This window comes from Rutidosis leptorrhynchoides, chromosome 10 (assembly GCF_046630445.1).
Source record: "Rutidosis leptorrhynchoides isolate AG116_Rl617_1_P2 chromosome 10, CSIRO_AGI_Rlap_v1, whole genome shotgun sequence".
Taxonomy (NCBI): Eukaryota; Viridiplantae; Streptophyta; class Magnoliopsida; order Asterales; family Asteraceae; genus Rutidosis; species Rutidosis leptorrhynchoides.
Window position 1 is genome coordinate 160923959 of NC_092342.1, and position 27560 is coordinate 160951518.

The window sequence follows — 27560 nt, forward strand, 5'->3', positions numbered from 1 at the left end:
ACCTAAAAACCTCATTTCTTACCCCAATTACCGACTCCGTCACTTGTGGGAATGATTTGTTTAATAGTTGTAGCCCGATGTTCTTGTTCTCACTTTGGTGAGAAGCGAACATTACTAACCCGTAAGCATAACATGCTTCTTTATGTTGCATGTTAGCCGCTTTTTCTAAATCACGAAGTCCTATATTCGGATATATTGAGTCAAAATAATTTCTTAACCCGTTGCGTAAAATAGCATTTGGGTTCCCCGCAATATATGCGTCAAAGTAAACACATCGTAACTTATGGATTTCCCAATGTGATATCCACCATCTTTCGAATGAAAGCCTTTTATAAATCAAGGCATTCTTGGAACGTTCTTCTAATGTCTTACAAACTGATCTCGCCTTAAATAGTTGTGCTGAGGAATTCTGACCGACTCTAGACAAGATTTCATCAATCATGTCTCCGGGTAGGTCTCTTAAAATATTGGGTTGTCTATCCATTTTGTGTTTTTATACTGTAAAATAAACAAGAGTTAGATTCATAAAAAAAATACTTATTAATACAAGCAATTTTTACATATATCATAAAGCATAAGCACACTATATTACATATATTACACCACACGAATACAACTATCTTATTCCGACTCGCTCGTTTCTTCTTCTTCGGTTTTGGTTCGCTTTGCCAAGTTTCTAGGGATATATGATGTTCCCCGAATACGATCCGTCGTTTTCCACATTGGTTTAGAAAAACCTGGTGGTTTAGAGGTTCCCGGGTTATTGTCACAACTTAAGAAATACGGGTGTTGACGATACATATAAAGTTCATCGGGTTTGGAATCAAATTTCTCTATTTTTATGCCCTTTCCCTTATTATTCTCTTTTGCCTTATTAAATTGTGTTGGGGTAATTTCTATAACATCATCGGAATCCTTGTCGGGATCCGATTCATCAGAGAATTGGTAATCCTCCCAATACTTTGCTTCCTTGGCGAAAACACCATTGACCATAATTAACTTTGGTCGGTTGGTTGAGGATTTTCTTCTACTTAACCGTTTTATTATTTCCCCCACTGGTTCTATTTCTTCTTCCGGTTCCGATTCTTTTTCCGGTTCCGATTCTTCTTCCGATTCCGACTCTTCTTCCGGTTCCTCTTCGGGAACTTGTGAATCAGTCCACGAATCATTCCAATTTACATTTGACTCTTCATTATTATTAGGTGAGTCAATGGGACATGTTCTAGAGGTAGACATCTATCACATAATATCAAACGCGTTAAGAGATTAATATATCACATAATATTCACATGTTAAAAATATATAGTTTCCAACAAAATTTGTTAAGCAATCATTTTTCAAGTAAACACGGTCGAAGTCCAGACTCACTAATGCATCCTAACAAACTCGATAAGACACACTAACGCAAAATTCTGGTTCTCTAAGACCAACGCTCGGATACCAACTGAAATGTCCCGTTCATATTGATTATAAACGTTCCATATTAATTGATTTCGTTGCGAGGTTTTGACCTCTATATGAGACGTTTTTCAAAGACTGCATTCATTTTTAAAATAACCATAACCTTTATTTTATCAATAAAGGTATCAAAAGCATTACGTAGATTATCAAATAATGATAATCTAAAATATACTATTTACACACGACCATTACATAATGGTTTACAATAGAAATATATTACATCGACATATGTTTCTTGAATGCAGTTTTTACATAATATCAAACAAACATGGACTCCAAATCTTGTCCTTATTTTAGTATGCAACAGCGGAGGCTCTTAATATTAACCTGAGAATAAACATGCTTTAAACGTCAACAAAAATGTTGGTGAGTTATAGGTTTAACCTATATATATCAAATCGTAACAATAGAGCACCAGATTTCATATTTCAATATACATCCCATACATAGAGATAAAAATCATTCATATGGTGAACACCTGGTAACCGACATTAACAAGATGCATATATAAGAATATCCCCATCATTCCAGGACACCCTTAGGATATGATATAAATTTCGAAGTATTAAAGCATCCGGTACTTTGGATGGGGTTTGTTAGGTCCAATAGATCTATCTTTAGGATTCGCGTCAATTAGGGTGTCTGTTCCCTAATTCTTAGATTACCAGACTTAATAAAAAGGGGCATATTCGATTTTGATAATTCAACCATAGAATGTAGTTTCACATACTTGTGTCTATTTTATAAATCATTTATAAAACCTGCATGTATTCTCATCCCAAAAATATTAGATTCTAAAAATGTGGGACTATAACTCACTTTCACAGATTTTTACTTCGTCGGGAAGTAAGACTTAGCCACTGGTCGATTCACGAACCTATAACAAATATGTACATATATATCAAAGTATATTCAAAATATATTTACAACACTTTTAATACATTTTGATGTTTTAAGTTTATTAAGTCAGCTGTCCTCGTTAGTAACCTACAACTAGTTGTCCAACGTTAGATGTACAGAAAAAAATTGATATATATTTTCTTGAATCAATCCATGACCTAGTGTATACACGTCTCAGGCTAGATCACAACTCAAAGTATATATATTTTTAGAATCAACCTCAACCCTGTATAGCTAACTCCCACATTACTGCATATAGAGTGTCTATGGTTGTTCCAAATAATATATACACATGGGTCGATATGATATGTCAAAACATTTGCATACGTGTCTATGGTATCCCAAGATTACATAATATATTAGAATACATGTATAATACAATATAAGTTAGCTAGGATATGATTAATATAGATTTGTTACCAATTTTCACGTTGCTACAACAAGAAAAATATCCAATCTTGTTTTACCCATAACTTCTTCATTTTAAATCCGTTTTGAGTGAATCAAATTGCTATGGTTTCATATTGAACTCTATTTTATGAATATAAACAGAAAAAGTATAGGTTTATAGTCGGAAATATAAGTTACAAGTCGTTTTTGTAAAGGTAGTCATTTCAGTCGAAAGAACGACGTCTAGATGACCATTATAGAAAACATACTTCCACTTTGAGTTTAACCATGATTTTTGGATATAGTTTCATGTTCATAAGAAAAATCATTTTCTCAAAAGAACAACTTTTAAATCAAATTTTATCATAGTTTTTAATTAACTAACCCAAAACAGCCCGCGGTGTTACTACGACGGCGTAAATTCGATTTTACGGTGTTTTTCGTGTTTCCAGGTTTTAAATCATTAAGTTAGAATATCATATAGATATAGAACATGTGTTTAGTTGATTTTAAAAGTCAAGTTAGAAGGATTAACCTTTGTTTGCGAACAAGTTTAGAATTAACTAAACTATGTTCTAGTGATTACAAGTTTAAACCTTCGAATAAGATAGCTTTATATGTATGAATCGAATGATGTTATGAACATCATTACTACCTCAAGTTTTCTGGATAAAGCTACTGGAAATGAGAAAAATGGATCTAGCTTCAAAGGATCCTTGGATGGCTTGAAAGTTCTTGAAGCAGAATCATGAAACGAAAACAGTTCAAGTAAGATTTTCACTCGAAATAAGATTGTTATAGTTATAGAAATTGAATCAAAGTTTGAATATGAGTATTACCTTGTATTAGAAAGATATCTTACTGTAAATAAGAAAGATTTCTTGAGGTTGGATGATCACTCTACAAGATTGGAAGTAAGCTAGCAAACTTGGAAGTATTCTTGATTTTATGAAACTAGAACTTGTAGAATTTATGAAGAACACTTAGAACTTGAAGATAGAACTTGAGAGAGATCAATTAGATGAAGAAAATTGAAGAATGAAAGTGTTTGTAGGTGTTTTTGGTCGTTGGTGTATGGATTAGATATAAAGGATATGTAATTTTGTTTTCATGTAAATAAGTCATGAATGATTACTCATATTTTTGTAATTTTATGAGATATTTCATGCTAGTTTCCAAATGATGGTTCCCACATGTGTTAGGTGACTCATATGGGCTGCTAAGAGCTGATCATTGGAGTGTATATACCAATAGTCCATACATCTAAAAGCTGTGTATTGTACGAGTACGAATACGGGTGCATACGAGTAGAATTGTTGATGAAACTGAACGAGGATGTAATTGTAAGCATTTTTGTTAAGTAGAAGTATTTTGATAAGTGTCTTGAAGTCTTTCAAAAGTGCATGAATACATATTAAAACACTACATGTATATACATTTTAACTGAGTCGTTAAGTCATCGTTAGTCGTTACATGTAAGTGTTGTTTTGAAACCTTTAGGTTAATGATCTTGTTAAATGTTGTTAACCCAATGTTTATAATATCAAATGAGATTTTAAATTATTATATTATCATGATATTATGATGTATGAATATCTTTTAATATGATATATATACATTAAATGTCGTTACAACGATAATCGTTACATATATGTCTCGTTTCAAAATCATTAAGTTAGTAGTCTTGTTTTTACATATGTAGTTCATTATTAATATACTTAATGATATTTTTACTTATCATAATATCATGTTAACTATATATATAACCATATATATGTCATCATATTGTTTTTACAAGTTTTAACGTTCGTGAATCACCGGTCAACTTGGGTGGTCAATTGTCTATATGAAACCTATTTCAATTAATCAAGTCTTAACAAGTTTGATTGCTTAATATGTTGGAAACACTTAATCATGTAAATAATAATTTCATTTAATATATATATAAAAATGGAAAAGTTCGGGTCACTACAAATGTGGTGGATGGAAAGGATCGCCTTCTTCTTGTCTCCAATGATTGAGGAGGCTACGAACCTATCCCCAATTCATCTAAAATAGATGATGGCCGATTGGTTGATCCATTCCAGTCACGCTACTTTCGGAGCTTGAGTGGGATTTCATATCGGAATTCGAGGTACTTGAACTAATGACGAATTCCATTTCGTTCGATTGAATAAAGGATTTTCTTGATATGAAATGATTTTTCAGCTATCGGGTGGTATTCTAATTACATAGAATATCTATATATATAGCGCAAAAGATTTCGTAGATTACGGAGGAATTTACAGGATATGTCAGGCAAAGTTTACAGTAATAGATAGGCTAAGATATGATTTTTGTCTATACACTATTCATGCAATCAATACAGTAAGACATGTCTAGACTAAGAATGATAAGCAGGCGATTTCCGACAAAAATGATAAGCAAAAATTTTGACATGCAGACACGGTCGAAGTCCAGACTCACTAATGCATCCTAACGACTATCAGTTAGACACACTAATGCAGACCTGGTTCGCTAAGACCACCGCTCTGATACCAACTGAAAGGACCCGTTCATATACATTATAAATGATTCACAATAGTTGATTACATCACGAGGTATTTGACCTCTATATGATACATTTTACAAACATTGCATTCGTTTTCAAAAGACAAACTTTGTTTACATCGAAAGTTGACAGCATGCATACCATTTCATAATACATCCAACTATAATTGACTTAATAATAATCTTGATGAACTCAACGACTCGAATGCAACGTCTTTCGAAATATGCCATTAATGACTCCAAGTAATATCCTTAAAATGAGCTAATGCACAGCGGAAGATTTCCTTAATACCTGAGAATAAACATGCTTTAAAGTGTCAACCAAAAGGTTGGTGAGTTCATTAGTTTATCATAATCAATCATTTCCCATTTATATAATAGACCACAAGATTCTCATTTTTTCATAAATCTCATTACACTCGCAAGTGCATAAAAATCATTCATATGATGGACACCTGATAACCGACATTCACATAATGCATATAGAATATCCCCCGCATACTCGCAAGTATGCCATAAATATTGGCAATCGCAATCACCATTTAAATCGAAGTACTAAAGCATTCTAAATTCCAGAATGGGGTTTGTTAGGCCCATAGATCTATCTTTAGGATTCGCGTCAATTAGGGGAAATTTTCCTAATTCTTAGGTTACCAGACTTGAAAGGGCGATATTCGGTTTAATAATCCATCCATACAATGTAGTTTCAAATACTTGTGTCTATTTTGTCAAACATTTATAAAAGCAACGCATGTATTCTCAGTCCCAAAAATATATATTGCAAAAGCATTTAAAAAGGGTGCAAATGAACCTCACAATATTGTATTTCGTAGTAATTAAGCATATGATGGCATTGAACAAGTGCAAGGTTGGCCTCGGATTCACGAACCTATATTAATTATATATATTTATATATTTGATCAATATCTGTCTAACAATTTAGGTCAAGTCGTAGCGTATCACAATCCTAATGCTCGAGACTAAATATGCAAAAGTCAACAAAAGTCATATTGACCAAAATGTCTTCCAAAATTTATACATGATTATTATATAGTTTAAATATAGTCGTTTTATATATTTAAATATTTTTAACGGATTTTATTAAAGTAAATAATACAGCTCTTTTATTAATAATATAAATTTTATATTAAAATTTATATAATAAAAATATACTTTTATATATCTTTAGTAATAAAATTTATAAAGTTCATTTAATATCATAAAAATAATATGATAGGTATTATTAATGTAATTATATTATACGTAGTAAAATATCTTTGTATCACATTTTTATTTGATAAAATAATATTGATAATAATAATAATAAGTAAAAGTTGTATTATTTTGTAATAATTATTATTATTCTACTAATAAAAATAACAATAATTATATTTTCTAAAAAAATGATAAAATGATAATTTTTATTAATAATAGTACTAAAATGATAATAATAATGATGTTTCATATTAACAATGATATTTTTATTAAAAATAATAATTTTAGTAAAAATGATACTTTTAATATTAATAATACTTTTAATAATAATAATAGTAAAATAATGAAAACGATATTTTTCCTTTAAATCAATATCTTACAATATTCTAATTTCATCATGACACTCATACTCATTATTTCCTAATCGCTTAGTTTAATAGCTTTTAGTCGTCTTTTATATCGCGTTCATATTAATAATAATAATAGTAATCATAATAATTAGATGTTACTAATATTAGTTTTAATTATAATAATACTAATAATAATAAAATTAATGATAATACTAATAACTATTTGAATGATAATAATAATAATAATAATAATAATAATAATAATAATAATAATAATAATAATAATAATAATAATAATACTAATTATAACCTTAACAATAATAACGATAATAATAATAATAAAAATAACAATAATATCTTTTATTAATAACGACAATGATAATAATAATAATAATAATAATAATAATAATAATAATAATAATAATAATAATAATAATAATAATAATAATAATAATAATAATAATAATTAGATTATAACGACGATAATAATAATCACTTTTACAAAAATTCAATTGACTATAACTTCTAAACCATTCATCGAAACCATTCGATATCTAAATGAAAAATTCTCAATTTTTCGCTAGCTTTCCAACGACATGCATATCATATACCTTATCTTAATAGCATATGTATTTAATTCAAGATTCGACATAACCTATCTAACGACAATAACGAACGTATAAGCATGCATAATCCTATATACTCGAGCACTAATCAGGGATACACTAATAATATATAAAAGTTAAGTTATGAGTGCTCACGTATCAATTTTGAGATTCAATATTGCAGGAAAAGTACGTAGACGCAACGGGGATGATAAACACTAGTTTGACTCATGAGCAATACTCCCGAACCATACCCATAACCTCCATAGCTATAACCCATAATTTTCTTAGCTCTATCCCGCTTGAAAAACAATTTCGAAATCACTCGGACAGCACTCCGTCGTAATATTTTATGTATACTAATAATATCTTGAAATAATACGGAGTAAATAAATAAATAAATAAATAAATAAATAATATATATATATATATATATATATATATATATATATATATATATATATATATATATATATATATATAGATCGATTGAGAGAGTTTAGAGAAAAATATTTTCAAGTTTCTATAAAATAATGAAACCTATTGAATTCTATTTATAATAGATTTTTGAATTATTAAAGTGAATTATTAAAGTATGAATTATTAAAGTGAATTATTAAAGTTAAAGTAAAGTAAAAATAATGTAAAGGTAAAGTTTACGTATAGTAAAAGTATAAAACTATGTACGTATAATACGCGTATAAATATATATAATATTAATTTAAATCGTTATATATATTTTATAAAATAAAATATAAATATCGTTATCTTTATCATACTGGTTAAGTAATGAGTTGTCGAAAGTGGTTCTAGATATTTATAAAAGTTATATACGTTTTAATAATAAAGTTTTTTTTTAAACTGAAAACGTTTTTGTACGTTTGAAACTAAATCAAATAAATATGATAATTTTGTTTTCCAAAACTAAATATATTTAAGAATCATTTTGTTTAAAGGTTAAAATAATGGAAATCGTTATATATCATAAAACATTTTAGAAAAGTAGAATCATATATATTCATAATAGGTTTCAAGTTTTTAAATTACAGTCTGTTGGTGAAGCATGAGATAAAGTCCAAAGGTTAAATAAACGTATGAAATCATCTTAATGAAAAATGTCGAGTTACTTAACTTGTCGATATCTAACATCTAAGTTATTTACACTCCACGTTCTTACTTATAAATCACTTTACCATTTTCCGAATGTTGTCAAAAAGAATAGATTTCTTAAATCATAGTGGACCTCATAACATGGACCCGTAATCATATCACAATGTATCTGACAAATCAATCATTTGATATTATCTTCTAATTCCATCGATAAACATATTGAAACAAATACGTTCGTGTAAAGTATTATACTATTAATACTTTATTAATATTCTCAAGTTAAAATATATATATATATATATATATATATATATATATATATATATATATATATATATATATATATATATATATATATATATATATATATATATATATATATATATAACGGTTCGTGAATCGTCGTAATTTGGTCGAGGTTATAATGAATGTATGAACACAGTTTAAAATTCTTGAGATTTAACTTAACAAACTTTGCTTATCGTGTCGAAATAATATAAAGATAAAGTTTAAATCCAGTTGGAATTTTCTGGGTTGTCACAACTGGTTAGTATCCATTCTGTCGCCTAAAGAAAAGGCGAAACTAGTTGAATTTGTGGATAATATAGAAGAAGTCGGCCACTGGCATAAAGCAAAAGTCACAGATATGCAAGTTGATTATGGTCCAAGAGTAATTGACGATGAAGTTAATCACAAGTTCGACACCACAGCTACCTAAGTGTGGGGAGATTCAATTGTTCTAAAAAGAAAATGCTGTCTAAAGTTAGTTGTTCTGTTCTCGTGTAGTTCCGAGAATGGAATCCGATTGGTCTTTTCCACTACCAGACACTAAAGAACTAGTTTTCTCTCCAATTCTGATTTTTTTGTTTTTTTTGTAGGTTTTGTATAAAATTAATATGCATTTTAAATTTAAGTTTTGTGTAAATTTAAAAACCAAATTTACTTTATTTCTTTAAATTTAAAAAAATAATTTCTAAAATTCGTCGTAAGTTAAACACTAGGTCCTAGAACCAAAATTGCTTTACCCAAGGACGGGGCAAAAAATTTTGTTATCATTATTTTATTATTATTGATCTAAAGTATGCCAAAAAAAAATATTAGATTTTATAAATTTTTGAACGTAGGGTAATATACCAAACTTCAAAAATATATATATGTTTGTATTTTATATACAAAACAGGGTAAAACAGCGCACTTTCAAAGACTGACATTAAGTTCAGCAAAAGCAACCGTTTTTTAAGAAAAAAAATGTGTGATAAAACAACAAAAAGAATGAACGATGAGGCGCGCCATCTATCATTCGACGAGTTTAGTAATTGAAACGACCTGTCCTAAACTATAAGAATGAATACAATAACATATGGATACATTGCGAGGTATTTGACCTCTATATGATACATTTTACAAACATTGCATTCGTTTTTAAAGACAAACTTTCATTACATTAAAAGTTGATAGGCATGCATAACCTTTCATAATATATCCAAATTATAAATGACTTAATAGTAATTTTATTGAACTCAACGACTTGAATGCAACGTCTTTTGAAATATGCCATGAATGACTCCAAGTAATATCTTTAAAATGAGTAAATGTACAGCGGAAGATTTCTTTCAAACCTGAGAATAAACATGCTTTCAAGTGTCAACCAAAAGTTTGGTGAGTTCATTAGTTTATCATAAACATTCATTTTCATCATTTTAATAGACCACAAGATTTCATATATTTATTTGTACACATAACCCGAGTACAAAATATCACGCGTAACCCGCGAATTAAAAATCATTCATATGGTAAACGCTTGATAACCGACTTAACTTTAATGCATAGAATATCCCCAAACAGAACCTCTCGTCTGTATAATAATAATAATCTCGAAGTATTAAAGCATCCGTACCCCGGATGAGACTTGTCGAGGTCCATAGATCTATCTTTAGAATTTGCGTCAATTAGGGGCCATACCCGTTTCCTAATTATTAGGTTACCAAGCTAAAAAGGGGTGATATTCAATATTCATAATCCAGCCATAGAATGTAGTTTTTGATCACTTGTGTCTATTTCGTAAAACATTAATAAAATCAGCGCATTTATTCTCAGTCCCAAAAATATATATAAAAAGGGAGTAATGAAACTCACTATACTGTATTTTGTAGTAAAAATACATATGACGACATTGAACAACTGAATAATGCAGGGTTGGCCTCGGATTCACGAACCTATATCATTTATATATATATTAACACATATAATCGTAATCGAACAGATATATAAATTATTATTAATGATATGGTTTTTATGTTAAGTATATTTTTATATAACAATCTTTCGTTTGCAAAAATTAATAATTATGATAATACTAGATTTAGGATAATAATAATAATGATAGTAGTAATAGTAATAGTAATATTAATAATAAAAATGAAAGTTTTAATAAAGATAATAACTTTAATAATAAGGTTATATGATAGTTTTAATAATAAAAATTTTAAGAATCATATTAGCGATACTAATAATAAATATAAAAGTTATATTATTTTTACAATAAAAACATTAGTTTTGAATCTAAATCCTAAGACTTAATAATACTTAGTACTAATATTTTGTAATTCTAAATATAAATATGATAATAATAATAAATTGCATTATAATAGTGGTAATAATATTAATAATACTTATTGTTAATACTTAATGATAACAATAATAATAATGATAATATTACTTATACATATAATCATATTCTAATGTTGATACGATAATAATTATCTTAATATTAACAATAATTAAGTATAATAATAGTAATAAAATTAATAATAAGAATCATAATAATAATAATAATAATAATAATAATAATAATAATAATAATAATAATAATAATAATAATAATAATAATAATAATAATAATAATAATAATAATAATAATAATAATCATAATAATCATAATAATAAATATAATGATAATAATAATACTTGTAATACTTAGTGATAATAACAACAATTAATAATAACAATAACAACAATAATAATAATAATAATAATAATAATAATAATAATAATAATAATAATAATAATAATAATAATAATAATAATAATAATAATAATAATAATAATAATAATAATAATAATAATTGTAGTGACCTGAACTTTTCCATGTTTATATATATTAATTGAGATTGATATTTACATGACTAAATGTTTCCAACATGTTAAGCAATCAAACTTGTTAAGACTTGATTAAATGAAATAAGTTTCATATAGACAATTGATCACCCAAGTTGACCGGCGATTCACGAACGTTACAAAATTATAAAAACTACATGTTGTGGTATATATAAACATATATATATGGTTGACATGAGATTATGATGAGTAAGTATCTCACTAAGTATATTAACAATGTGTGATATACATAAGAAATTATATTACTAAGTTAAGAAACTCGAAATGATATATATATATATATCTATATATATATATATATATATATATATATATATATATATATATATATATATATATATATATATATATATATATATAACGATTATCGTTATGATAACGTCTACTAAATATATATGTATCATATTAAAATATTGATACACTATATTTAACATGATAAAATGATATTTAAATATATCATTAAGTGTGTTAACAATGAACTACATATGTAAAAACAAGACTACTAACTCAAGAATTACGAAACGAGACTTATATGTAACGATTATCGTTGTAACGATATTTTAATGTATATATCATATTAAGAGATATTCCTACATCATAATATCATGATAATATAATAATTTAACATCTCATTTGATATAATAAACATTGGGTTAACAACATTAATTGAGATCGTTAACTTAAAGGTTTCAAAACAACACTTACATGTAACGACTAACGAAGACTTAACGACTCCATTAGAATGTATATACATGTTGTGTTTTGATATGTATTATTACACTTTTGAAAGACTTCAAGACACATATCAAAGTACTTCTACTTAACAAAAATTCTTACAATTACATCCTCGTTCAGTTTCATCAACAATTCTACTCGTATGCACCCGTATTCGTACTTGTACAATACACAGCTTTTAGATGTATGTACTATTGGTATATACACTCCAATGATCAGCTCTTAGCAGCCCATGTGAGTCACCTAACACATGTGGGAACCATCATTTGGCAACTAGCATGAAATATCTCATAAAATTACAAAAATATTAGTAATCATTCATGACTTATTTATATGAAAACAAAATTACATATCCTTTATATCTAATCTATATACTAACAACCAAAAACACCTAAAAACACTTTAATTCTTCAATTTTCTTCATCTAATTGATCTCTCTCAAGTTCCATCTTCAAGTTCTAAGTGTTCTTCATAAATTCCATAAGTATAGTTTCATAAAAATCAAGAATACTTCCAAGTTTGCAAGTCTACTTCCAAGCTTTCTAATCCATTTCAAGTAATCATCTAAGATCAAGGAACCTTTATTATTTACAGTAGGTTATCTTTCTAATTCAAGATAATATTCATATTCAAACTTTGACTCAATTTCTACAACTATAACAATCTTATTTCGAGTGAAAATCTTACTTGAACTGTTTTCGTGTCATGATTCTGGTTCAAGAACTTTCAAGCCATCTAAGGATCCTTTGAAGCTAGATCCATTTTTCTCATTTCCAGTAGTTTTATCCAGAAAACTTGAGGTAGTAATGATGTTCATAACATCATTCGATTCATACATATAAAGCTATCTTATTCGAAGGTTTAAACTTGTAATCACTAGAACATAGTTTAGTTAATTCTAAACTTGTTCGCAAACAAAAGTTAATCCTTCTAACTTGACTTTTAAAATCATCTAAACACATGTTCTATATCTATATGATATGCTAACTTAATGATTTAAAACCTGGAAACACGATGAACACCATAAAATCGGATATACGGCGTCGTAGTGAAACCGGGGGATGTTTTGGTTTGGATAATTAAAAACTATGATAAACTTTGATTTAAAAGTTGTTCTTCTAGGAAAATGATTTTTCATATGAACATGAAACTATATCCAAAAATCTTGGTTAAACTCAAAGTGAAAGTATGTTTTTCAAAATGGTCATCAAGATGTCATTCTTTCGACAGAAATGACTACCTCTTTAGTAATTGACATGTAACTTAAATTTCTGACTATAAACCTATACTTTTTCTGTTTGGATTCTTAAATTAGAGTTCAATATGAAACCATAGCAATTTGATTCACTCAAAACGGATTAAAATGAAGAAGTTATGGGTAAAACAAGATTGGATATTTTTGATCTTTTTAGCTACGGGAAATGTTTAACAAATCTATACAAATCATATCCTAGCTAACTTATATTGTATTATACATGTATTCTAATATATTATGTAATCTTGGGATACCATAGACACGTATGTAAATGTTTTGACATATCATATCGACCCATGTATATATATTATTTGGAATAACAATAGACACTCTATATGCAGTAATGTTGGAGTTAGCTATACAGGGTTGAGGTTGATTCCAAAAATATATATACTTTGAGTTGTGATTTAGCCTGAGACGTGTATACACTGGGTCGTGGATTGATTCAAGATAATATATATCGATTTATTTCTGTACATCTAACTGTGGACAACTAGTTGTAGGTTACTAACGAGGACAGCTGACTTAATACACTCAAATCTTTAAAACATAATAAAAATGGTTGTAATTATATTTTGATCATACTTTGATATATATTTACATATTTTTATAGGTTCGTGAATCGATCCGTGGCCAAGTCTTATTTCCGAGGAAGGAAATATCTGTGAAAGTGAGTTATAGTCCCACTTTTAAAATCTAATATTTTTGGGATGAGAATACATGCAGGTTTTATAAATGATTTACAAAATAGACACAAGTACGTGAAACTACATTCTATGGTTGAATTATCGAAATTGAATATGCCCCTTTTTATTAAGTCTGGTAATCTAAGAATTAGGGAACAGACACCCTAATTGACGCGAATCCTAAAGATAGATCTATTGGGCCTAACAAACCCCATCCAAAGTACCGGATGCTTTAGTACTTCGAAATTTATATCATATCCGAAGGGTGTCCCGGAATGATGGGGATATTCTTATATATGCATCTTGTTAATGTCGGTTACCAGGTGTTCACCATATGAATGATTTTTATCTCTATGTATGGGATGTGTATTAAAATATGAAATCTTATGGTCTATTGTTACGATATGATATATATATATATATATATATATATATATATATATATATATATATATATATATATATATATATATATATATATATATATATATATATATATATATATATATATATATAGGTTAAACCTATAACTCACCAACATTTTTGTTGACGTTTAAAGCATGTTTATTCTCAGGTGAATACTAAGAGCTTCCGCTGTTGCATACTAAAATAAGGACAAGATTTGGAGTCCATGTTTGTATGATATTGTGTAAAAACTGCATTCAAGAAACATATGTCGATGTAATATATTTCTATTGTAAACCATTATGTAATGGTCGTGTGTAAATAGTATATTTTAGATTATCATTATTTGATAATCTACATAATGTTTTTAAAACCTTTATTGATAAAATAAAGGTTATGGTTGTTTTAAAAATGAATGTAGTCTTTGAAAAACGTCTCATATAGAGGTCAAAACCTCGCAACGAAATCAATTAATATGGAACGTTTATAATCAATATGAACGGGACATTTCAGTTTGTATCCGAGCGTTAGTCTTAGAGAACCAGAAAATTTGCATTAGTGTGTCTTTTCGAGTTTGTTAGGATGCATTAGTGAGTCTGGACTTCGACCGTATTTTCTTTAAAAATGATTGCGTAACATTTTTGTTGGAAACTATATATTATTAACATGTAAATATTATGTGATATATTAATCTCTTAACATGTTTGATACTGTGTGATAGATGTCTACCTCTAGCACAAATCCCATTGACTCACCTAATAATAACGAAGAGTCGAATATATATTGGCAAGATTCACAAGTTCCCGAAGAACCGGAAGAAGAGGAAACGGAACCGAAAGAAGAGGAACCGGAAGAAGAGGAACCGGAAGAAGAAGAGGTTCCGGAGGGGGGAATAGTAGGAACCACAGAAAACCGATCGAATAAAAGAAAATCCTCAACGAATGGACCAAAGTTAATAATGGTCAATGGTGTTTCCGCTAAGGAAGCAAAATATTGGGAAAATAACCAATTTTCCGATGAATCGGATCCTGATGAGGATTCCGATGATGTTATAGAAATTACCCCGACCCAATTTAATGAGGCAAAAGAAAATAATAAGGGAAAAGGCATCAAAATAGGGAAATCTGATTCTGATCCCGATGAACTTTATATGTACCGTCAACACCCGTATTTTCAATATCATGACAATAAGCCGGGAACCTCGAAACCACCATGTTTTTCTAAACCAATGTGGAAAATGACGACTCGTATTAGAGGAACATCATATATCCCTAGAAGATTAGGAAAAAGAACCAATTCCGAAGAAGAAGAAGAAGAAACCAGTGATTCAGATTAGAGGGGTGTGAGCATGTTGTGTAATAAATGTATTGTAGTGTGCTTATACTTTTATGTTCTATGTAAAAATTGCTTGTATTTTTTGTTATTACGAATCTAATCCTTGTCTATTTTACAGTATAAAAACAAAATGGACATTAAGGGTAGATAACCGAATATTTTAGAAGACCTACTAGAGGATATGATTGAGGAAATCTTGTCTAGAGTCGGTCAGAATTCATCAGCACATTTAGTTATGGCAAAATTAACTTGTCAAACATTTGAAAGACTTTCCAGAAATGCCTTAGTTTATAAAAGGCTTTCCTTTGATAGGTGGGGTATATCACATTGGGGAGACTTTAAGTTACGCCGTGTTTTCTTTAAAGCGTTAAATGCGGGGAACCCAAATGCAATTTTACGCTACGGGTTAAGAACCTATTTTGACTCAACATATCCCAACATAGGATTTCATGAATTAGAAAGAGCTTCTAACATGCAACATAAAGAAGCATGTTATGCTTACGGGTTAGTGATGTTCGCTTCTTACCAAAGTGAGAAAAAGAACATCGGATTGCAGCTTTTAAATAAAACTTTCCCACAAGTGACGGATTCAGTAGTTGGGGTGAGAAACAAGGTTTTTAGATTATTACGGGGCTGTTGGACATTACGAAACCCTCGTCCTTTTGACGACATTACAACATGCTGCCTAGCCAATGGTCATAACGGTTATTTTTCCCAAGACCAAGGATGGGAAGTCGTCTTAGTAAAACCAGAATGCATGACTTGTTTATGGACTTATGAATTACGTGTCTTTATTTCCTTTGCTGAACAACTTGCGTATTAACTAGATTTATCTTCAAAACTGTCCTATATCATAGTGTACTATATTTTATGTTATATGTAATATAGCGAAGTTGTAAGTTTGAAGAATATTTGTATGTGATATATTATTATAATCAGTTTTTCATATGGAATTGTAGTAGTTGAATTGTATATTAGCTACTAAGTATATGAACTTAACGGGTAGGTAGTACCCGAATTTAAACTTTTAAAACGCTAATATGAAGAAAAAGCTTTTATAAATGAGTTCATATTATGCTACGAGATACTATTGGCTACTCTTAATATTCTGTATGATTAACTTGTTTCATTTGACTATTTTGAAGGAAATGGCACCGACTACTCGACACACCTTGAATATGAGCGAAGAGGAATTTCGTGCCTTTCTTGCTTCAAACATAGCCGCAGTACAGGCCGCGCTACATACCAACAATAACTCTGAATCTAGCAATACAGCTAACGGCGCAAGAAATCGTGTAGGATGCTCCTACAAGGAATTCACTGCCTGCAAACCTTCAGAATTTGATGAGACCGAAGGACCAATCGGATTGAAACGGTGGACCAAGAAAGTTGAATCGGTGTTTGCCATAAGTAAGTGTGCTGAAGGAGACAAAGTGAAGTACGCTACGTATACCTTCACAGGTATTGCGTTAACATGGTGGAATACCTATCTAGAGCAAGTGGGACAAGATGCTGCTTACGTGCTACTGTGGTCAGCATTCAAGCACTTGATGAACGAGAAGTACCCTCCCAGAACCGAGGTTAATAAGCTCAAGTTAGAACTTAGAGGGTTACGAACACAGGGATTCGATATTACTTCGTACGAAAGACGATTCACATAATTGTGCCTATTGTGTCCGAGAGCGTTCGAAGATGAGGAAGAGAAGATCGACACGTTTGTGAAAGGGTTACCGGAGAGAATCCAAGAAGATATAAGTTCACACGAGCCTGCCTCCATACAAAAGGCATGTAGAATGGCTCACAAACTAGTGAACCAGATTGAGGGAAGAATTAAAGAATAGGCAGCCGAAGAGGCCAACGTGAAGCTAGTCAAAAGAAAGTGGGAGGAAAACGGTGATAAGAGTCACCAAAACAACAACAACTATCCCAACAATCACAACATCAATCGCAACTACAATAAACGGCACAACAACAACAACAACTACAATAATCATCCAAACAACAATAACAACCGCAACAACAACAACAATCAGAAGTAGCTATGCCAAAGGTGTGAAAAGTATCACTCGGGGTTCTGCACCAAATTTTGCAACAAGTGTAAAAGAAATGGTCATAGCGCGGTGAAGTGTGAGGTCTACGGACCAGGGGTTAACAAAACGAAAGGAACAAATGGTGTCGAAACGAGTAATGGCGGAGTAAGTAGTGTCGGAGCAAGTTATGCCAATGTAGTTTGTTATAAATGTGGAAAACCGGGCCACATTATTAGAAATTGCCCAAACCAGGAGAACACGAATGGACAAGGCCGAGAAAGAGTTTTCAATATTAATGCGGCAGAGGCACAGGAAGACCTGGAGCTTGTTACAGGTACGTTTCTTATTGACAATAAATCTTCTTACGTTTTATTTGATTCGGGTACGGATAGAAGCGATATGAGTAGAGAATTTTGTGCTAAATTAAGTTGTCCATTGATGCCGTTGGATAGTAAATTTTTACTCGAATTAGCAAACGCTAAATTAATTTCAGCAGATTATATATGCCGGAATCGAGAAATTAAACTGGGTAGCGAAATATTTAAGATTGATTTGATACCAGTAGAGTTAGGGAGTTTTGATGTAATAGTTGGCATGGACTGGCTAAAGGAGATGAAAGCAGATATCGTATGTTACAAAAATGCAATTCGCATTGTACGAGAAGAAGGAGAACCCTTAATGGTGTACGGAGAAAAGGGCAACACGAAGCTACATCTTATTAGTAATTTGAAGGCACAAAAACTAATAAGAAAAGGTTGCTATGCTGTTCTAGCACACGTCGAGAAAGTACAAACTGAAGAAAAGAGCATCAATGATGTTCCCGTCGCAAAAGAATTTCCCGATGTATTTCCGAAAGAATTACCGAGACTACCTCCACATCGATCTGTTGAATTTCAAATAGATCTTATACCAGTAACTTCACCAATAGCTCGTGCTCCTTACAGACTCGCACCCAGCGAGATGAAAGAACTGCAAAGCCAACTGCAAGAACTATTAGGACGTGGTTTCATTCGACCAAGCACATCACCATGGGGAGCTCCTGTTTTGTTTGTCAAGAAGAAGGATGGTACATTTAGGTTGTGTATTGACTACAGAGAGTTGAATAAACTTACCATCAAAAACCGTTATCCACTGTCGAGAATTGACGACTTATTTGATCAACTACAAGGCTCGTCGATTTATTCGAAAATCGATTTACGTTCTGGATATCATCAAATGCGAGAAAAGGAGGTTGATATTCCAAAAACTGCTTTTAGGACGCGTTATGGTCATTAAGAGTTTATGGTTATGCCATTTGGATTGACTAATGCACCAGCTGTGTTCATAGACCTTATGAACCGAGTGTGTGGGCCATATCTTGACAAGTTTGTCATTGTTTTCATCGATGACATACTTATTTACTCAAAGAATGATCAAGAGCACGAAGAACATTTGAGAAAAGTGCTAGAAGTATTGAGGAAAGATAAACTGTACGCTAAGTTTTCAAAGTGTGCATTTTGGTTGGAAGAAGTTCAATTCCTCGGTCACATATTGAACAAAGAAGGTATCCTGGTAGACCCGGCAAATATCGAAACCGTTGAAAAGTGGGAAACCCCAAAAACTCCGAAGCATATAAGTCAATTTTTAGGATTGGCTGGTTACTACAGAAGATTCATCCAAGATTTCTCCAAAATAGCAAAACCCTTGACTGCATTAACGCATAAAGGGAAGAAATTTAAATGGAAGGATGAACAAGAGAAGGCGTTTTAGTTGTTGAAGAAAAAGCTAACTACGACACCTATATTGTCATTGCCTGAAGGGAATGATGATTTTGTGATTTATTGTGACGCATCAAAGCAAGGTCTCGGTTATGTATTAATGCAACGAATGAAGGTGATTGCTTATGCGTCTAGACAATTGAAGATTCACGAGCAAAATTATACAACTCACGATTTGGAATTGGGTGCTATTGTTTTTGCATTAAAGACTTGGAGGCATTATTTATATGGAGTCAAAAGTATTATATATACCGACCACAAAAGTCTCCAACATATATTTAATCAGAAGCAACTGAATATGAGACAACGCAAGTGGATTGAACTGTTGAATGACTATGATTTTGAGATTCGATACCACCCGGGGAAGGCGAATGTGGTAGCCGACGCTTTGAGTAGAAATGACAGAGAACCTATACGGGTAAAAGCTATGAATATAATTATTCGTACTAACCTTACTACTCAAATAAAGGAGGCGCAATAGGGGGTTGTAAAAGAAGGAAAGTTGAAGAATGAGATACCCAAAGGATCAGAGAAACATATTAATATTCGGGAAGACGGAACCCGATATAGGGCTGATAGAATTTGGGTACCAAGGTTTAGAGATGTGAGAGAAATGATACTTAAAGAAGCACATAAAACCAGATATTCAATACATCCCGGAGCGGGGAAGATGTATAAAGATCTCAAGAAACACTTTTGGTGGCCGGGTATGAAAGCCGATATTGCTAAATATGTAGGAGAATGTTTGACGTGTTCAAAGGTCAAAGCTAAACATCAGAAACCATCAGGTCTACTACAACAACCTAAAATCCTGGAATGGAAATGGGAAAACATTACCATGGATTTCATTACTAAATTGCCAAGGACTGCAAGTGGTTATGATACTATTTGGGTAATAGTTGATCGTCTCACCAAGTCAGCACACTTCCTGCCAATGAGAGAAGATGACAAAATGGAGAAGTTGGCACGATTGTATTTGAAGGAGGTTGTCTCCAGACATGGAATACCCGTCTCTATTATCTTTGATAGGGATGGTAGATTTGTTTCAAGGTTCTGGCAGATGTTGCAACAAGCATTGGGGACTCGTCTAGACATGAGTACTTCCTATCATCCACAAACTGATGGGCAGAGCGAAAGGACGATATAAACGCTTGAAGACATGCTACGAGCATGTGTTATTGATTTCGAAAACAGTTGGGATCGACACCTACCGTTAGCAGAATTTCCCTACAACAATAGTTATCATTCTAGTATTGAGATGGCACCGTTTGAGGCACTTTATGGTAGAAAGTGCAGGTCTCCGATTTGTTGGAATGAAGTGGGGGATAGACAGATTACGGGTCCGGAGAAAATACAAGAAACTACGGAGAAAATCATCCAAATTCAACAATGATTGAAAGCCGCCCAGAGTCGACAAAAGAGCTACGCGGACAGTAAAAGAAAAGATATAGAGTTTGAAATTGGAGAAATGATCATGCTTAAGGTTTCACCTTAGAAAGGCGTTGTTCGATTTGGTAAACGGGGGAAACTAAATCCAAGGGACATTGGACCATTCAAGATTATAGATCGTGTCGGACCAGTATGTAGTGACGCGAACTTTTCCATGTTTATATATATTAATTAAGATTGATATTTACATGACTAAATGTTTCCAACATGTTAAGGAATCAAACTTGTTAAGACTTTATTAAATCAAATAAGTTTCATATAGACAATTGATCACCCAAGTTGACCGTCGATTCACGAACGTTACAAAATTGTAAAAACTACATGTTGTGGTATATATAGACATATATATATGGTTGACATGAGATTATGATGAGTAAGTATCTCACTAAGTATATTAACAATGTGTGATATACATAAGAAATGAGATTACTAAGTTAAGAAACTCGAAATGATATATATAACGATTATCGTTATGATAACGTCTACTAAATATATATTTATCATATTAAGATATTGATACACTATATTTAACATGATAAAATGAGATTTAAATATATCATTAAGTGTGTTAACAATGAACTACATATGTAAAAACAAGACTACTAACTCAAGAATTACGAAACGAGACTTATATGTAACGATTATCGTTGTAATGATATTTTAATGTATATATCATATTAAGGGATATTCATACATCATAATATCATGATAATATAATAATTTATCATATCATTTGATATAATAAACATTGGGTTAACAACATTAATTGAGATCGTTAACTTAAAGGTTTCAAAACAACACTTACATGTAACGACTAACGAAGACTTAACGACTCCATTAGAATGTATATACATGTTGTGTTTTGATATGTATTCTTACACTTTTGAATGACTTCAATACACATATCAAAGTACTTCTACTAAAAAAAAATGCTTACAAATACATCCTCGTTCAGTTTCATCAACAATTCTACTCGTATGCACCCGTATTCGTACTCGTACAATACACAGCTTTTAGATGTATGTACTATTGGTATATACACTCCAATGATTAGCTCTTAGCAGCCCAATCGAGTTACCTAACACATGTGGGAACCATCATTTGGCAACTAGCATGAAATATCTCATAAAATTACAAAAGTATTAGTAATCATTCATGACTTATTTACATGAAAACAAAATTACATATCCTTTATATCTAATCCATATACCAACGACCAAAAACACGTACAAACACTTTCATTCTTCAATTTTCTTCATCTAATTGATCTCTCTCAAGTACCATCTTCAAGTTCTAAGTGTTCTTCATAAATTCCATAAGTATAGTTTCATAAAAATCAAGAATACTTCCAAGTTTGCAAGTATACTTCCAAGCTTTCTAATCCATTCCAGGTAATCATCTAAGATCAAGGAACCTTTGTTATTTACAGTAGGTTATCTTTCTAATTCAAGGTAATATTCATATTCAAACTTTGATTCAATTTCTACAACTATAACAATCTTATTTCGAGTGAAAATCTTACTTGAACTGTTTTCGTGTCATGATTTTGCTTCAAGAACTTTCAAGCCATCCAAGGATCCTTTGAAGCTAGATCCATTTTTCTCATTTGCAGTAGTTTTATCCAGAAAACTTGAGGTAGTAATGATGTTCATAACATCATTCAATTCATACATATAAAACTATCTTGTTCGAAGGTTTAAACTTGTAATCACTAGAACATAGTTTAGTTAATTCTAAACTTGTTTGCAAACAAAAGTTAATCCTTCTAACTTAACTTTTAAAATCAACTAAACACATGTTCTATATCTATATGATATGCTAACTTAATGATTTAAAACCTGGAAACACGATGAACACCATAAAATCGGATATACGCCGTCGTAGTGAAACCGCTGGCTGTTTTGGTTTGGATAATTAAAAACTATGATAAACTTTGATTTAAAAGTTATTCTTCTGGGAAAATGATTTTTCATATGAACATGAAACTATATCCAAAAATCTTGGTTAAACTCAAAGTGAAAGTATGTTTTTCAAAATGGTCATCAAGATGTCGTTCTTTCGACGGAAATGACTACCTCTTTAGTAATTGACATGTAACTTAAATTTCCGACTATAAACCTATACTTTTTCTGTTTGGATTCTTAAATTATAGTTCAATATGAAACCATAGCAATTTGATTCTGTAATGACCCGGAAATTTCCGACCAAATTTAAACCTTAACCTTTATATGTTTCCGACACGATAAGCAAAATCTGTAATGTTGAGTCTAGAAAGTTTGAAATCTATATTCGAATAATCAGTTACCCTTTGACCATGCCTGACGATTCACGAACAATTATACGTAAACAAATGTATATATACGTATAGAAGATTTCTATTAGTAACTAAGATATTGTAATATATATAAAATGGATAGATATTAAATATTCAATTATGATATTATATAATATAAGTAGTATATAACTAACAACAGATCAGATTTAATCATATAAACAATTATTGTATAATATCGTTATTACTTTCAATACTAACATTAATATTAATATTAGTTTATTAATATTATATATAATTTAAAGATGCAAATTTGTTATATATAATTGATAACAGTATCATAATTAGTATTATTATTATTATTATTATAGATAATGTTATTATCATTATTGTTATTTAATATTATTATAAATTATTATCAAAGTTTCTAGGAATCATTTGGAACATATTTCATGTTGAAGTCGTTACCTAAAACTATCTGAAAATCGATATCAATGTTTGAGTGTTCATCGTGAAAGCTTCCTGTTACAGCTCGATTCTATATATTTTTTTTTCTTTCTTCTGTTTTAAATTAATTCAAATTACAGCCTAAAATATTTCTATTTCGACTTTCTTTTAAAAACTTAAACTGGTAACTCAGGGTAAGGTTGTTGATTGATTTTGATATTGATTGAAGAAAGATGAAGAAGCATTAAACAGAAAACGGGTTATATTAATTGAGCTTGGATTTAAAACAGAAAAACAGCAGCAGAGCAATGGTCTTGTGTGTTAGCGTGTAAGCGAGTGGTCATGGGTTTGAGCCCGGTTCGTGTCATTCTTTTTACTAAAAACCTTGAAAGGTAGTTCTCTAATTTTTATTATTATTATTATTATTATTATTATTATTATTATTATTATTATTATTATTATTATTATTATTATTATTATTATTATTATTATTATTATTATTATTGTTATTAGTAGTATTATACTATTTTTATAGTTGTTATTATTATTAACATAGGTATTATTATTTTAGATATTATAGTTATTATTATTATTACTGTTATTATTATCATTCTTGTTATTAAAAAGTATTAAAAATATTATTTTTAATAGGATTACATTTATTATAAGTATTATCATTATTATTATAACAAATAAACAATTTGGTATACTTATTTCATATACTATACTACATAATTTTTTTTTAAAAAATATTACTATCTACAATTTTATATATATAATTAATTTACATATGGTATAAATATATATTTTAAAATAATCATATATATATAAATATTAATTTTGATACATTAAATAATATCTTAAGTATATATAAAAATTATAATAAATGATATACATATTATAATAAAAATACTGTAATAAGAATAGGATATGTATAAATAATAGATGCCCGTAATATTTGTTTACTATTATTACATGTATTAATATTGCGTGATAAATAATTGATATAGGTTCGTGAATCCGAGGCCAACTTACACTTGTTCAATGATGTTATATGTATTTTTACTACAAAATACAGTATGGTGAGTATATAGTCCCACTTTTAAACTCTAAATATTTTGGGATGAGAATACATGCATTTTATGATTTACGTTATGGACACAAGTGATTAAAATATATATTCTACGTTGAGTTGTACTACTGGCATACTTCCCTGTAACTTGGTAACTACTATTTACATGAGGTATTGTAAATGTGAATCCTGTTGATAGATCTATCGGGCCTGACAACCCCAACCGGACTGGACGACCAGTATTCAATAGTTGCACAGTACTTCGTTTCGGTGACTACACTTGGTACGGTGTAGTGAGATTTCATAATAAAGGGAATATGCGACATTGATTAAATGTTAAGTATGGTTACCAAGTGCTCAACCACTTAGAATATTTTTATTAAAATGTTTATGAATATGAAATCTTGTGGTCTATTAACATATTGAAATGATTGTTCTAATAAACCTATGAACTCACCAACCTTTTGGTTGACACTTTAAAGCATGTTTATTCTCAGGTACGAATTAAGTCTTCCGCTGTGCATTTGCTCAATTTAAGGACATTACTTGGAGTCGATTATCGCAATGGGACTAAATGTTGATGATTTCGTCCAGGTAGATTAGGACGGGTCATCACAGGTGGTATCAGAGCGGCAGTCTTAGCGAACCAGGTCTTGCATTAGTGTGCCTAACAGATAGTCGTTAGGATGCATTAGTGAGTCTGGACTTCGACTGTGTCTGCATGTCAAAAGTTTTGCTTATCAATTCTAGTCGAAAATCATCTGCTTATCATCCTTAGGAAATTACCTGCTTATCATACTTAAGTCTAGACACGTCTTACTGCACTTACTGCATTGATAGTGTATAGACAAAATTCATATCTTAGCATACCTGATAATTCATATCTTAGCGCATCCGTAGACTTGCTTGACATATGCCGTAAATTCCTCTGTAGTTTACGAAATCTTTAGTACTGTATATATAGATATTCTATATAGTTAGAATATCATCCGATATTTGAAAATCATTTCACATTGAAGATCCCTTCCATCCACCAAATTGCCCTCTTTGCGATGAACCTGAAGCACCTACCGGCGAACCTATTCGAAACACCATTTTCTCTCTCATTTCTAGAGTATCACGACACGATTATATACTATCCCATATTACGAATCTTATTCATCCGCTCGCTCCAACCGTCAATCATCCCGGTATAATGGAAGAAGTCAACGAGCTTCGCGATCGGGTAGTGGCTTTGGAGAACATGGTGCGAAGGTTACAAACATCAGCAGCAGCACCAACAGCATAATCGGTACCACCATCATCAACACCGACAGTACCCTTATCACCCCAACCACAATCACGTCGTAAACCTCAACATCACAATCTGTACTTCGGATATCAACATCACACGCCTCAATATCACCATCTATACTTCGAGTATGATCTTCGTTCTACATATCGTTCTACATCGATTATCTTCGCTTTACGTATCGTCCTACCTCATTTATCTTCGTTCGAAATAACGATTATATAATCTCTAATGTTTTAGAGACCATGTAATCAAGTACTAAAGATAAATCAAATGAGTTTAATATCTTATTGACTCATTAAATCCATGATTACATCTGAAGAAAATATATGTGTATGTATATTTTCATAAAGATTGTAATTAAAAATTCTTACGTACAAACTGTTAATGATGAAAATATTTTAACGGGTAGGTAGTACCCGAGGAATATTTAGATTTCACATTAATAAGTTACACTGTACATTCTTCGAATCTGATTCAACGGTCATTTACTATCCTACTTACAACCACCGATATACGTATCCGTTCACCACAGAACAATTATTTCCATTTAAATTACATAATTGGATTTTGACCTATCAGAATCCAACAAGTGGCATAACGAAGAAAACATTGGACAAAATAAAAAGTGTTAGAAACAAACAAATTAACTATGATGAATTTTGTTAAGAATCCACGCTAATTGTTCCAGCTAACTGTTCCTAGCTAACTGATTACATTTTATTTATCGTAATTTAATTATCGCAATTTTATTTATCGTCATTTAAATTCTGTTATTTACTTTACGCATTTAATTTATCGTCATTTAATTTTTGTTATTTATTTTACGCACTTTAAATAACGGGACACGTATACAAGGTTTCGACATATCATATTGACCCATCTATATATCTATCTTGGAACAACCATAGACACTCTATATGCAAATGACGGAGTTAGCTATACAGGGTTGAGCTTGATTCCAAAATATATATATAGTTTGAGTTGTGATCAATAATGAGACCGGTACACGGGTCACGATACGTATTAATTAATTCGAATATTATATATTAAACTATATATGAACTA